The 14,569-nt window shown below is 57.1% G+C and overlaps 1 long non-coding RNA gene across 1 annotated transcript; it reads left to right on the forward strand.

The window, feature by feature from the left end:
• Window positions 1-2,463: 2,463 nt before the first annotated feature.
• LOC118665069 lies at window positions 2,464-8,261 on the forward strand. Its single transcript, XR_004970527.1, has 3 exons — window positions 2,464-5,016; window positions 5,947-6,400; window positions 7,657-8,261. It is a non-coding gene; the product is annotated as an uncharacterized LOC118665069 (long non-coding RNA).
• Window positions 8,262-14,569: the final 6,308 nt, after the last annotated feature.

Consider the following 14,569-nt stretch of genomic DNA (forward strand, 5'->3'; position numbering starts at 1 on the left):
GCGTGATCGCTGAGGCTGGGAGGGATCCCAGGCCCTGCCGCGCTCTCCTGCGTCCCTGCCCCAGCTGACAGCCGTCCAGCAGACGTCGCAGGAGCCCCAGGGCTGGCACTCAGGGGGATCTGCTCCTAGTGAGAGCACGGGCCCCTGGAGTAAGGGAGTGAGCGCACCGTCTCAGGAGGGCTTCAAGTCGAGGCCTCCTGAGTCTCCACCCATGTGCTTCGATGGCCGAGGAGCGGCTGGAGGAGGGTCTGCCGGGCATCTGAGGGCATGGCTCATAGTGGCCCCCAAAATAGCCGAAATGTTCCTGAAGTTCCTCATTTTATATCTTGAAAATGTATACAGATGGGCATCCTTCTTTTTAATATGTCAGCTTTCCTCCCCTTAAAAAAAAAAGTCTCTACCTGAGTGGAAGGCATGCCATGGTGCCCGCAGTGCCCGCACAGTGGTGCCCGGCCCCTGGCCCCCGTGGTCCGGCTTCGGGAGTTTAGCAGGGACAGCGCTGAGGTCAAGCCCTGCCTGTTCTCTCTCGCAGTCCAGGGCTCTCCCTGCCTCTGGTCCGTGCTCCTGCCTCTTGCTTTGGGCCCGCTTCTCCTCTCGTAGACGTTTGTCCAGCCCAGCCCAGCTCTCCCACTAGGAATTCTCAGGATGCCTCATCCTCCCTTCGTCCCCAAGGGTCCTTGTCCAAAGGGGCGCCACCCATCTGCAGCTCTCTCTAGGCGGCCAGCACCCGACTCTCAGATTTCTGTGCCCATGAAGAGGAAACTGAGACCCAGAGACAAGAGGTGCCCAGCCCCAGGATGCACAGCAAGAAGGGTTGTTGGGTGCCCAGGTGCCTAGGCCTGGAGCGAGGGCACCCGATCTGGGCCCTGGCCAGGGAGGCAGGAGGGAGGAGGGAAGGCCTTGGGGCACCGGGGGCTGCTGCCTGGCAGGTCCCTGTGCCCAGGGTAGGGAAGTTTCTTATTTCTCCTGCTTGACTTCCCCCTTTGATTTATTATAGCCATGAAATGCTCTGCTCTCTTCTCTTTTCCTTGCTGTCCCCGGGCCTGGAGGAGCACAGACCTCCCCAGGAACTGGGTCTTGGCCTCGCTGGACTCCTGTCTCCCTCTGAGGGTTGAGCCCGGAGTCAGAAACAAGCGGTGAGTTGGTGCAGCCAGGGCGGGATGAGGAGGGGCCCGGCTTCCCAAAGGCTAGCCTGGGTAGGACCCAGGGGCTGGCACAGTCTCAGCTGGGAAGGCATGGGGCTGGGCAGAGAGGGTGTGGCAGGCAGGTGTCGGCTTGAAAGCAGATGGCTCCCTGGGGTCGTGGGGGTGGCAGGCTCTGGGCCAACGGCCTCAGTGAGGCTGGGGGATTGGGTCCTGTCAGGGTCTGAAGGCCGGGCCCAGAGTTCTCAAATGCCAACCACCAGGGCAGAGAAATGGCTTCTCTGTGACCCTTGACCCCAAATTCTGATTTAACAGTGGGCAAAGCAGACCTGGCTCAGGCCGGTTTGAGGACTGGGCTGAGAACCCAGAGGAAGGCATGAGGCCCGAGCCTGGGAACCACCCGCTGCTCCAGGCCACAGCTGGACACCACCCTGCGGCCCCCGGCTGGGGAGGGAGGGCTGGAGCCTGCCTGTCGGGCTGCTGGGCAAGCCCGAGGGTCGGCCGGAGCGTTTCTGCCTGTGCGGTGCCTGTGGTAATGGGGCTGTTGGCGTTTTGCAATGGGCCGGGGGTGGGGACGCTGCGCACACATGCTTCCTGTGGTGACTGGGCGCTTCCTGTTTTCTCAGGCGCCCGGACTTGCTGCTGCCGATGTGGAAACAGGGCAGCTGCAGCCTGGGCGGCTCCAGCCCAGGGCCAAGATGCATACCCTGAGCGTCGCCCCCAACTGTGCCCAGGGGCTCCCAAGTGGGCCTGCCACCCCGGCCCCAGGCCAGGCTCGATGGCCTGAGTTACCCCAGACCCCAGGCCTCTGTCTTTCCCATCCCCAACGGCTCCCGCCAAGAGGAAGGGGTCAGCAGTGCTGTCATTCAAGGTCAAGGCCGAGCAGACGGCCCAAGGGGTCAGAGGCAGGGGGTTGGGGAGGGTGAGAGCTGCAGGGGGTCAGGGCACGTGGCTCTGGTCTCAGCTCTCCTTCGTTCCCTGAATGGCTTGGCCACCCTGACCCACCCCAGGCCGAGGCATTCTCCTTGGTGCAGTGATGGGGGCACCTGTGCTCTAAAACTCTTCATCCACTTCCGCCCCAATTTTTCCTTGATTATTATTATTATTATTATTATTATTATTATTATTATTTTTGGTTAATCCTCACAGGAGGATGTTTTTCCCCCATTGATTTAAAAAAGAATAAAAGGGAAGGGAGAGGAGAGGAGAGGAGAAGAGAGGAGAGGAGAGGAGAGGAGAGGAGAGGAGAGGAGAGGAGAGGAGAGGGAAACATTGATGTGAGAGCCACATCAATTGGTTGCCTACGGTATTTGCCCGCACCAGGGCAGGGAGCCTGCAACTCGGGTAGGTGCCCTTGCCCGGAATGGAACCCGAGATCCTTCAGTTTTCGGGCTGTTGCTCTAACCACTGAGTCACGCTGGCCAGGGCTTGTCTTGAGTTTTACATCCCAAGAGCCTCAGCTTTGGGGATGGGGCTGGGGGCCTCAGCACAGGCCTGGACAGAGAGGGGGCTTGGGTAGACTGGGGGATGGAAAGGGCATGCCAGGCGGGGGCCAGACTGAAACAAGGCTTGGAAGTGGGGAGGCCAGGACCAAGTTCGGGAGGCAGGGTGTTGATGGGACAGTCAGAGAGGGTGGAAGGTGACCAGGTTGACCCAGAAGGTTCAGAAGTGGGAGGAAGATTTTAAGAACCTCTGTGTTCCTGCAAACCTGAGGAAAGGGTTTGACACCTTCCTCTAATTCTTCCTCAGAAGAAAGGCAAGCGGTTGTGTGGAGGGTGGGGACAGAGTCGCCCCGTCCGTCCCCCAAGCAGGTGAGGAGAGCCATGTGCTGTGATGGGGGAGCCCTGGGAGGGACCCAGCCTTTCCCCATCTGCCGGGGGCCTCGAGTTCCACCCTTAGGCCAGGCCTTCGGGTTCGGCACTGCCCTCTTCCCGAACGTGTTGTGTTTTGTTTTGAAGCGGCTATTGCAAGAAGGGGAGGGGAGATGACTTGCTTCTTGTTGAGTTTGCTGACAGCATCTGACCTCTGGAGGAAGTTTTTTTTGCAGGAAGGGTGAGGCCTAGCCCCCTGGGCACTGACCAGTCCACTGACTGAGTTCAGCCACCCCCTTGGTCCAGGAGGTCCTAAGATGCCGGCCCACACACAGCTCCCCCTGCAGCTCCAGGCCTGCTCATCACAGAGCACAAGGACCTGTCCCAGCCAGAGAGGCCTTGGGGACCTAAGACCTCGAGGCCCAGGCTGAGGGGCCACCAGGCCAGCCTGGGCCCCGCCATGCTGTCCCTCCTTGGTGCCCTGGGCCAGCCCAAGTGCTGAGTTGGCGGCTCAGCAGCTGCTCCTGCCCGCGGAGGCCCAGTTATAAATAAGCCTCGTGTGGCCGAGTCATCAGTTCTGTCTCAGCTGCGTTACCTCAGTGACCACAGCACGGGGCTGCCCAGAACTGGGCCCATCAGAACCTGCCCACCCGGGCCAAAGGCCGGACAGGCCTTGACGCCTCCTGGGGTCCCCAAATCCAGGGTTTGTGCATCTGCAGTGACTCAGACCTGGGCCTCCCTGGACACAGGCCACAGAAGGGGCAGGGCCATCCCGCCTGCACGGAGCCAGCAGCTATTTACAAACCGAAAGGGGAGGAGTGAGTGGCTGCGGCCAAAGTGGCTCCAGGCCCCAGCCCCCACTCCCACTCCATCCCCAGCAGCCCCCTCCCCCCTCCCCATGGCTTCCTCTTTCCTTCCCCACACAGCCCCCCAACCTCCCACTGCTCGGCCAGCTCTCTCTGGAAGACCTGGAGGCGCCCGACAGTGACCCTCAACCCCACAGCGGCCAGCCTGCAGGTCCCCTTCTCCCCTCGACCCCAGGACCCCAGTCGTTGGGGCTCCTGAGAGCAGCAGCCCCTTCCCACGGGGCCCAGCCCACCCTGCCTGCCCGAGGCACATTCCCACAGTCTCAGTTCCCCTTCGTGCTTGGAAAAGCTCCAACCCCAATGGCCGCCACCATGCGGCCGGCCTTGCCTGAGGGTGGCTTCTCGGGGTGCCCTCAACCTGAGGCACGTGGGGACTGTAGGGGGCCCGTTTCTGGGTAGGAGGCCCCAGCCACTGCTCTCTTCGGGCTGGTGTGGGTCACAGGCCCCTCTCACGGTGCAGATCTGAGCGGGACAGATGGACACGGCCCGAGACCACAGCACACCCCGCTTAGGAAATGGCAGGCAGGGTGGTGCCGCAGCAGTGACTGCTCCAAGGAGAGAGAGCAGGGGACAGTCCGCACACGCATCACTGATACTAGACCAGTGCCCTCCCTGTGGTGCGGAGGGTGCAGTTACCGCCAGCCAGTTCGTCCTGGAACAAGCCTATCCCTTAAAAAGTGGACACTGAGGCTGAGAGAGGGAACTGGGTGCCTGAGATGACGCAGCTGGCAAGGTCTGGACTGAGCTTCCAGATTTCCAGACACCCTGTCCCCTTCTCTCTCCAGCCGATGGCCCCCTTGCTTCGGCTCGGACCTCAGGCTCCCTACTGGGAGGACAGAGTCGCCCAGCACTGGGACCGGCAGCAGTGGCTGACCTGAAGCTTGAGGGGAAGCAGGCCTTGGACAGCAGCGCTGTCAGATGGCCGTCCCTGGCCAGGCCACCCATGCTCAGGACCCTCTGCCCGGCCTGGAGGGAAGACTCTAACTGCCCCGTCCCTTTCCTCCCGCCAAGTCCAGGTGAGGCAAAAGGCCGGGCCCGAGCCCCGCGCAGCCACAGCCGGCTGGCTGATGGCCACCTAACCTCTCTGAGCCTCTGAATCCTTTTCTGTGAAATTGTTATTTCACAAACACCGAGCTGAGGACAAGCTGTCTCTAAAGCTAGGACATGGCCCTGCCCACAGGTCTGTGGGGAAGGCAGGTGAGTTACAAAATCCTGGGAGACACCAAGAAGGAGTGGTGAATACTTGGGGTGGGAGGGTTCCCACTTGGGATGGGCCCTAAAGGACAGGAGAGGGTTCCCCAACAAAAGCAGGTGGGAGCAGGCTCTCCATTCTGAGTCACATCCCTGTGTCTTGGCTTCAGCATTTCCCACGGTCCGAGTGCCCTTCCTTCCTCTGAGCTTGGTGAACTCCTATTCATCCGTCAGGGCCCACGGACACACTCTAGCTGCCTGGCCTGGCCTGGCAGCTCCTTACAGCCCCTTTCCCACCCAGGGTCTGAGCAGACCCAGAGGCCAGGCCCCTTTGGTCACAGCGCCCTCGCCAGCCCCACCCAGGCCGGCATCTGCTCCGGAGCTCCAGCCCCCGCCGTCCTCTGCTCCGAAAAGCACCGTTTCCCTTTTCTGGGTGACCACACGCCATGCACAGGGAATTTCCATCGCAGCCTGTGGAGCCTCTGATTCACTCAGGTCCCTCTCACAGTTAACTCCTTCCGGGCCTGCGCCTTCTGCGCCCGCGCCCTGGGCTACCCCCACCCTGCCTGGGACTCCTGGGCAGCCTCAAACTGGCCTTGGGCCCCACAGCGTGGAAGTGGAAGTCAGCCTCCCAGTCGCTGGCCCCCTCGGGGCCCTCTCAGTCCCATCCTACACCCAGAGACCCCTGCCCCAAGGGCTCATGCCTCCACCCAGGGCGGCGAGCTGAGCACAGGTTTGGCAGTGACATAAGCCTGGGCCTATCCTGATTCCGGCCCTTTCTGCTCTGTGGCCTGGGGCCCTGTAAGTACAGGCCCGGCTCTGGGCCACATTGCTCATCTGTGAAATGGAGAGAATCCCTGGCCCATGGCCTGGTGCAATGCACTGGGTGCATGAAGGGAGCGCAGTGATGATTTCTTTTCCTCCTTCTTTCCGAAGGGCCCCTCCTACCCCTTCACAAGGTCCCGACTCCAGACCCGAGGTCTTTTTTCAGCCTGGCTTGCCCCTGCCAAGACCTAGTTGCTCAGACAGGGTGAGAGAGAGGTGTGTGTTTTGCGGGGGAGAGGGGGGCTGCTGTCTCAGGGTTCTCTGGCCCCTGCATTTCTCAGTTTTCCCCCAGGAGACTGTGGAGAGGCCTGGGTGGGAGCTCTGAGGGGCTGAGGCTGCAGAGAGCCGGAGCCTCGGAGACAGAATAACGCCGTCCTCCTCCCCGGGGGACACTGGGCCTGCGCCTCATTCACAAACATCACACGTGCTGTCTGATCTCATGCTCACAGCCAGTGGGAAGCATCCTATTGTCACCCCATTTCACAGACGAGGACGCCGAGGCCCTGAGAAGTGACTGGCCCTCAGCTACACAGCACACGGAGGAGGGGACAGGATTCCAGTCAAGGTCTGTCTCCAGAGGCTCAGTAAACATCTGTGAGGCTAATGAGGGGACCTGCACTGACCAGACCCCCACTGCATCCAGGTTCAGGCAACCGTCTTTCTCAGCCCTTTGAGCAATGCTGGGGCGCGGGCCTGTCGACCTCTCTTAGAAAGGAATCCTCTGAGCTCTGGCGAGGGCAAGGAACTTGCCCAGAGGCCACACTTCCAATCTGGGATCCAGGGGTCCCCAGAGAGGAGAGGAGGGGGAGAGGGGCTCCACAGACAAGGGGCCTGAGGGGAAGCAGCTCCCGTCCTAGCGAGCCAGCAGCGTGGGGGTGCTGCCCGTGGTGAGCAGAAGGAAGTCGCTGTGGGTGGCGGTGGGTTTGAGGTACCGGAGGCTGAGTGATGTGGCCAGGAGGTGAGCTCCCCGTCTGTAGGCCTGGTCAGCAGGAGACAGGGTGTGGTGGGGTGGCCGTGATTCAGGGCCCAGGGCGGTCGGCCTGCTCTGGAGATCTGTGCCTCCTGTGGTTGAGACTGGCAACAGAGGACAGGAGTTGGCACAGATGGGAGGAGAGACTCAGGGGGCCTGGGAGAGAAGGAGGCGAGCAGGGGAGAGGGTGCCTGGAGGGCAGCCTGGAGGAGGCGAGCCCTTGAGAGACTGAGCCTTACGGTGTGGAAGGGGGAGGCCTGTGAGCAAAGGGCGTGCGGGATTGAGAAAGAGGTTCTAGGAATGTTGAGAAGTGTCTTCGGGCTGGAGGCGGGGACGGGGCTGGCCCACTGGGGGTGGGGAGGGTGGACAGGCCTGCGGACTCTGGGTGTTGGGGGCTCCAGCACAGGCCTCAGGGGTTTGCACTTGGCCTGTGGACGAGTGAGAGCTGAGGAAGATGGTTAGGTTCGGAAACACCCCTGGGAGAAGTGAGAGAGGGACCACGGCAGCCGGCCCAGGGCCCGCGGAACTGCAGCCCCCTCGCTGTGTGTCCGCACACCCCGACCTGAGCCCAGTCCCCGCAGTGCGAACGGCCCTGGTGATAACATGGCTGCCCCGCGGGGCTGTGTGCGGGCGGGAGAGCTGCTGCAGGTGGACAGCGGGCCTCTGCAGATGCCGGCTCCCTCCCCCAGCCTTTGTCGGGGCCACAGGCTCTTTGTCGGGGCCACAGGCTCTTGACGCCCCGGCCGCCCCGGCTGTGGGTATGAGCCGGGTCTCAGGCCGACCCTCCCCTGAGCCACACGGTGCAAGTCACCAGCCACTTCTGAGCCTCAGTTTCCTCATCCGTCCCACAGGGATGATGGTGGCACCAACTTGAGACTTGAAGAAGAGAGACTGTGCCTCGATCTGACGCCTCCCTTCTATCTGGAGTCAAAACCCAGCTCCACACAGCCCTCCCCAAGGCCCACCAGACGCAGCCCCTCACCTCTCCCCTCACCCCACGCGGCCCCTCGCGGCCTGGTTCCTGCCCCTGCCTGGCGTGGGCCCTGGCTGCTCCCTCACCTGCTCTCAGGTCTGTCTCAGGAGGCACACCCTCCGCCCTCTTCAATGCCCCCCCCACCCCCACTTTCTAACGTGCAGGGGAACGTCTCAGCGACTCTGCTTATCCCTGTGGCCTGCTCCAGGTCAGCCCCAGGCAGGGGTCTTCGCCTGCGTGGGGCAGGCCCCCAGGGCCCCCAGTGAACATTTGATCGATGTCCTAATGCACTAGAGAGCCAGCGGGGCTCTGCCCAGCGCCCCAGAGCTCTGAGGGGCCCAGGCGACCGAAGCTGGGGCTCAAGGAGCCTCTCCCAGTGTCTCAACCGTGAGAGGAAGTTGCAAGACGGCCATTTCTGTACATGGGCTCACTCTGTTTGTCAACTTTCCCAGCTCGCGGTCGAGGCCTGAGTTTTCACATGCCCTAGCTCCTCTCCGCCTCCCCCCCCACTCACCCCCCCCCCGCCCCCGTGGGGACCAGTGCTGGGAAAGGGGGAGGGGGCTTCGCTCCCTCATGCTAGAGCTCTTTGGGGTTGAGGCTGGGGCGTCTGCAAGCTCAGGGGTTGTGTACCCTTTGTGGACTCAGCTTCGAGGACAGCACCCGAGTTTCCTGTTGTCTGCTTACTTTGTGATTGCAACAGCACCCACCTACCCCCTCAGCCACCCAGCCCGGTGGGGGCAAAGGGCAGCCCAGCCAGCCCTCCCTCACCCAGGCCGGCCTGGCTACCCTGCCCTTTGCAGGGCTCAGCCTGACGGGGCCGCCCACTTGCCCAGTGCGGAGGCGGAAAAGCAGTCATGTGCTGCTGGTAGGAGGGTAAGTGGGTGCAACCTTTACCAAGGGCAGTGTGACAACCTCTCTCTTTCTCTCTCTCTCTCCCATATCTATCTCAAACTAATACAATATTACATGTCAATTGTATATCAATTAAAAAAATACATCTTGCCCTGGCCGGTGTGGCTCAGTTGGTTGGAGCGTCATCCCGTACACCAGAAGGTGATGGGTTCGACTCCCATCAGGGCACATATGGGAGGCAACCAATCAATGTTTCTCTCTAACATCAATGTTTCTCTCTCTCTCTCTCTCTCTCTCTCTCTCTCTCTCAAATCAAATAGCCCAGCCAGTATGGCTCAGTGGTTGAGCGTAGACCTATGAACCAGTAGGTTATGGTTTGGTTCCTGGTCAGGGCAACATTCCCGCATTTGTAGGCTCGATCCCCAGTGGGAGGTGTGCAAGAGGCAGCCAATCAATGATTCTCTCTCATCACTGATGTTTCTATCTCTCTCTTCCTCTCCCTTCCTCTCTGAACTCAATAAAAATATATTTTAAAAATACATCTCCTTTGACATCAAAAGAGGTGAGTAAAAAAATCCCCGTACACTTACTTTGCAAAATCTAAATAAGTGATCTCAGTTCCAATGAGTTAAGAAAGATCGTGTCGTTTTCAATATTATGGCTTAAGGGCTTTCTATTTCTATTTAAGTATTTTCTGATACTGGTATCAGTGTCTACGAGAGGTACACAGGGCTGTTGCCTCGGCCTGTATTTGGTTGTGATTTTCTTTTTGGTGTCAATCTCTTAACTATCAAGGTTAACCTTGGAAAATTAAATACAGAAAAAGGAGAATTTATGAGAATTGTAGTTTCCCTTCAGACAGATACTTCCACAGAAGCAGTAGGTCCTTCTCCTACATCGTTGTCATCGAAGACAGAAAACTACGCTTTGTTCTTTGCTACTGAAAGGAGCGCTTTTTTGCAGGGAGAGAGGAAGGGAGAGAGAAACATGGACATGAGAGTCAGCCGCCTCCTGCACGCCCCCCTCCAGGGATCAAACATGCAACCTTTTGGTGTGTGGGATGACACCCAACCAACTGAGCCCCACTGGCCAGGCCGAAGGAGGCCCTTTTATAGACAAGCAAATGTAAATGCATAAGGACCACCGCCCGAAGCCAGTGCTCCAGTCCAGCGGTCGCCAACCGGTGGTCTGCAGGCCACTGGTGGTCCGTGAGGTCCAAAAGGTTGGTGACCGCTGCCCCGGTCCATCCAACACAGGAAACAGCACTTAACTCCAGTCTTCTTCCCCGACAACTATTCCAGTGGACACTCCCCTCTAACTTCCCTGCTTAAACACACACACACACACACACACACACACACACACACACACACCCCTTGCCCTTTGACCCACCCAGCATTTCAACTTTTGGAAATTTATCCTAGACATACACTTGCATATGTATAAATTAACAAGTTTTCTCGATTGTTGTATTATTTGTAATAATAAGACTGGAAAAGACCTGAATGTCGATCCATAAGAGACTGGTTACGGAAAGGTTTAGCAATTGGAATACTATACAGCCATGAAAACGGACCAGAGCTATGTGCAACGGCATGGTGGGAAAAGATGCAGAATTCCCCTACTATTTACATTATGATTCTCTTTATATAAAGATTAAAATCTGTTAAGATGAAAACGAAACTACGCGTTGGGGATATTTACATGAGTGGTAAAACTGTAAGGAAAAGGAAGGAAATCATTACTGAACACGTTAGGATGGTGTTGCTTCTAGAGAGAGGGAGGGGTCTTGAAAGGGACTTTTGTGGATGTTTCTGGAGGACTGGAAATGTTTTATTTCTTGACCTGGATGGTGGTTACCTAAGTGTTAGCTTTATAATCATTCTTTAAACTGTAAATGCTTTGTGCACTCTTTAATATGAATGAGGTCTCTCATGATGCAAAAATGCTGCAGTCCATCCAAACAGTGGAATACTATACAGTCATTCAAAAGAACAAGACAACTCTACCGTATATGCATGGGCGTGGAATGGATTTTTTTTTGGGGGGGAAGGGGGAGTGAAGTACAATGTGTTCTTATGCTACCTTTTAGGTAAATTTAGCAAGAGAACACATCTGCCTGTGGGCTTATGTATGCTTACATTACCTCTAGAAAAATACACAAGGACCAGGTAACTTGCAGGGAGCCGGTGGAAGAGGAACTGGGCAGCGGTTTCCCTTTTTGCACATTTTGAGTGTTGTATCGTGTGAATATGTTATCAATCCAAAAAATAAAGTAATTTAAAAAATTTTGTCTCTCATTCTCTGGAACCCCCAAGATGTTTGGGTTCAAACTAATTTCTTGCCAGGAAGAATGAGAGTCACAGCCCAGGCCGGAGGCACCTGGCGACCTTCAGCAGGTCGGGGACCCTCCCTGGCCCCCATTTCCTCCACGCAGAAGAAGGAGCCATGTCACCACCGCTTCCCAGCTCCCCTCCCCCCAGGCCTCTGTCCTCCTCTTCTGCCGTCTGCACCCTCTTCTCTCCTTGCTTCAGGCTCTTGCTGCTTCACTTCCCTCCGTTGGCACTTGCTTCTATTTTGTTTCTCTTTCTTTTTTTCAAAATCCTCACCCGAGGATATTTTCCCATTGATTTTTGTTTGTTTGTTTGTTTGTTTAGAGAGAAATATCGATGTGAGAGAAACACATCAATTGGTTGCCTCCTGCACAAGCCCTGACCAGGGCCCAAGCCGGGGAGGAGCCTGCAACCGAGGTACATGCCCTTGGCTGGAATCGAGCCCGGGACCCTTCGGTCTGCAGGCCGACGCTCTATCCACTGAGCCAACCAGCTAGGGCTTGTTTCTCTTTTCCTCCCTTCTGATCCTTGCTGCCTCTCCCCCTCTCTGCCCTTCCTGCCCTCTTTGTGCGTGCCTTCTCAGCCTTTCCTCCTCCCCTCCCCTCCCCTCCCCTCCCCTGTAGGATCCAGCCTTTCCTAGAGTCCCCATAAGGCGGGGTTCGTGCCCCAGCTCTCCACACAACCTGGGAGACCTGGACGAGTCACTGACCCCTTGCGTTATGTGAGGCCACAAGGTGGAAGCAGCCAGCACAGTGCTGGGCACTCAGAAAAGAATTTCCCTCCTTTTAAAGGAGCTGGTAGCCCTGGGGCTGTGGATGGTCTGACCCTTCCTGCTCTGCTTGGGATTGCTCAGAATCCGGGCCCTCCTGTTCTGAAGGCTTTGAATGACAGCAGGCCCCTGGGTATGGGAGGTCTTGGGAAGAGGCCTCTGGTAGGCTTTGGGGGAGGGAGGATGGGAGGAAGGATGGGGAGGACTTGGTGTGTGAATAGAAAGGGAGGCTCGAGTCGTGCAGACAGTGAGTCCTTCTGCCCATTTCCAGAGATTTGGGCCCTGGACCTTTTTTGGGGGCTTCCTTCCTCTCGGGCTTGGCCAGTCTTGGGACAATGGAATCTCTTTCTCCTGGGGTCCCCTGAGACTGAGGCCCCAGAAACACATGGCCGACCTGGTGTGCCGCCTGCAGCACAGAGAAGAGCGCACACTCCCTGCCGACGGCCAGCAGAGTCGCCCCTGGATGCAGCCCGGCTCCTCGGCTTGGCTCTCCAGGCCCTTCGCCTCCCTGTCCTGTCTGGCTTCCAGCCACAGGGAAGGCGGCTCACTGTTCCCTGTTCTTCTCCACCTCCTGGCCTTTGCTCAGGCTGGCTCCTCAGCCAGACAATGCCCTTTCCCTTGCATGCTTTCCCCCCTGAGTCCTGGCCAAATTAATTGTTCCTCAGTGTACCTAGCACCTCCCTCTTGTGCCCCCACCTCCCCAGAATACTATGTGTTTGCATGTCTGTTATCTGTAGCCTGTGAGCTCCTGGAAGCCCAGGGAATGCCTCATTCATGTCTGTGTTCAGCACATGGGAAGTTAGTGATTAAATGAATGAGTTAGTGGACAAATAAACATTCAACAAACCAAACCAAGAGAGTAACGAATGAATGAATGAGTGAATGAATGGAGACATCAAGCAGGACCTGGTTCTCATGGAGCAGACCCACCCTCATGCACCTCCAGTTAGCTGGGACTCTGCCTTCTCCACAGGGAAGCTGAGAGCAGGATGGAGCGGATGTCAAGTCAGCCTGCCTCTCCCCTCCTCTTGGGGAGGGGCCTGGGTCAGGTTCCTAGGGTGTCTTGGGGACTTGCGACCTGGAACCCCTGGAGAATCCCAAGTGTGGATGCAAAAAATCGGTGAAGATGGAAGTGATTGAATGGTGAACCTAGACCTATGATCCCTGGTCTTTGCTGCCAGTGAAGACACACTTGGGGGCCTGGGGTTCTACTGACTGGAAGGAGGTAGGCTAGTCTTAGTGGGAAGGGGATATAAAGCAAGGGGTTAGACTACACATGGGAGGCAATTGGACTCACTGGACATCAATGGGTCAAATGTGTCTTTATTCATCTCGCTGCTCTCCAGACTAGATCAGGGGCTCTCTGAAGGCAGGGATCTTGTTCATTACTTTTCTGTTTTCCCAGAACTCAGCATAGAGCCTGGAACTCAATTAATATTGGCAGGGTGCACAGATAAAAGGATGAATAGATGGATGGATGGATGGATGGATGGATGGATGGATGGATGGATGGATGGATGGATGGATGGGTGGGTGGGTGGGTGGGTGGGTGGGTAAATGAATGGGTGACAAGATAGATGGATGGATGGGTGGAGAGATGAATAGGTGGATGGATGGATGAGTAGGTGGATAATGGACTAATAGATGAACAGATTGATAGCTGGATGTACAGTAGAAAGACTGATGGATGAATAACACATGAATGGGCTGATCTATGAATATATAGATGGCTAGATGGACAAGTAGATAAACAGATAGGTGAGTGGATGAATGGACTTACAGACAAATGAATGAGTGGACAGTTGGATAAACTGATAGATAAATGAATGTATGACTGACTTGACGGGTGGATAGACAGTTGGACAAACAGATAAACAATGGGTGGGAAAATAGATGAATGGACAGACAAGAAAGGTTAGTAAACTAGAAAGACTGGATTCGACATTCAGGCATTGGCAAGGAGTGAGGAAACAGAAATCTGGGCTGGAAATAGAGCCCCCAGGGATATGGAAGAAGTGGCGATATTCAGGAAACTGGGAGGGGTGGTGTAAGAACCCAGGACCCACCTTCGGAGGAAGGAGGGCTGGTGGGAAGGGTTTGGGATGGGGGAGGTGGAAAGCGCACTGTGCTCAGGACGCTGTCCCAGAGCCCAGCGCCAGGCTGGGTGGCACCCAGGGCGTGGGGGCCTGGCATCTGCTGGATCAGCCCTCGCCAGCCAGGCTGACCCCAGAGAGTGGAGGCCCCAAGAGGCCACCCTACCAGCCCTGATCCCACAAAAGTGACTGTTGGCCACCTGGGGGTCTCAAGAGAAGGAAACATTTGTGGGGTTAGGGGTTAGAGCAGTGGTTCTCAACCTTCCTAATGCCGTGACCCTTTAATACAGTTCCTCATGTTGTGGTGACCCCCAATTTCATTGTTACAAATTGAACATAATTAAAGCATAGTGATTAATCACAAAAACGATATGTAATTATATACGTGTTTTCCAATGGTCTTAGGCGACCCCTGTGAAAGGGTCGTTCGACCCCCAAGGGGGTCGCGACCCACAGGTTGAGAACCTCCGGGTTAGAGCCTCAGCACAGCCTGGGGGCAGCAAAGGCCTCCCTGTGGTAGAGCTAGCCTTCCTCCCTCCCACTCTTCCTCCCCACCCACCCCCCAAGGCCGCCCCTCACAGTCCCAGCTTCCTCTGGGCAGGGGGCCTGGCCCCCACAGCCTTCCAGGCCGGCCCCTGCAGCACCACCTGCCCCAGCAGCCAGAGACTTCCTGTAGCGCAAGAGATTTATGCAAACGGGCTGGGGTGGTGATGTCACCCCAAGGGGACTATCTCCCAGTGGCAG

Source organism: Myotis myotis, unplaced genomic scaffold, assembly GCF_014108235.1.
Source record: "Myotis myotis isolate mMyoMyo1 unplaced genomic scaffold, mMyoMyo1.p scaffold_m19_p_10, whole genome shotgun sequence".
Lineage (NCBI taxonomy): Eukaryota > Metazoa > Chordata > Mammalia > Chiroptera > Vespertilionidae > Myotis > Myotis myotis.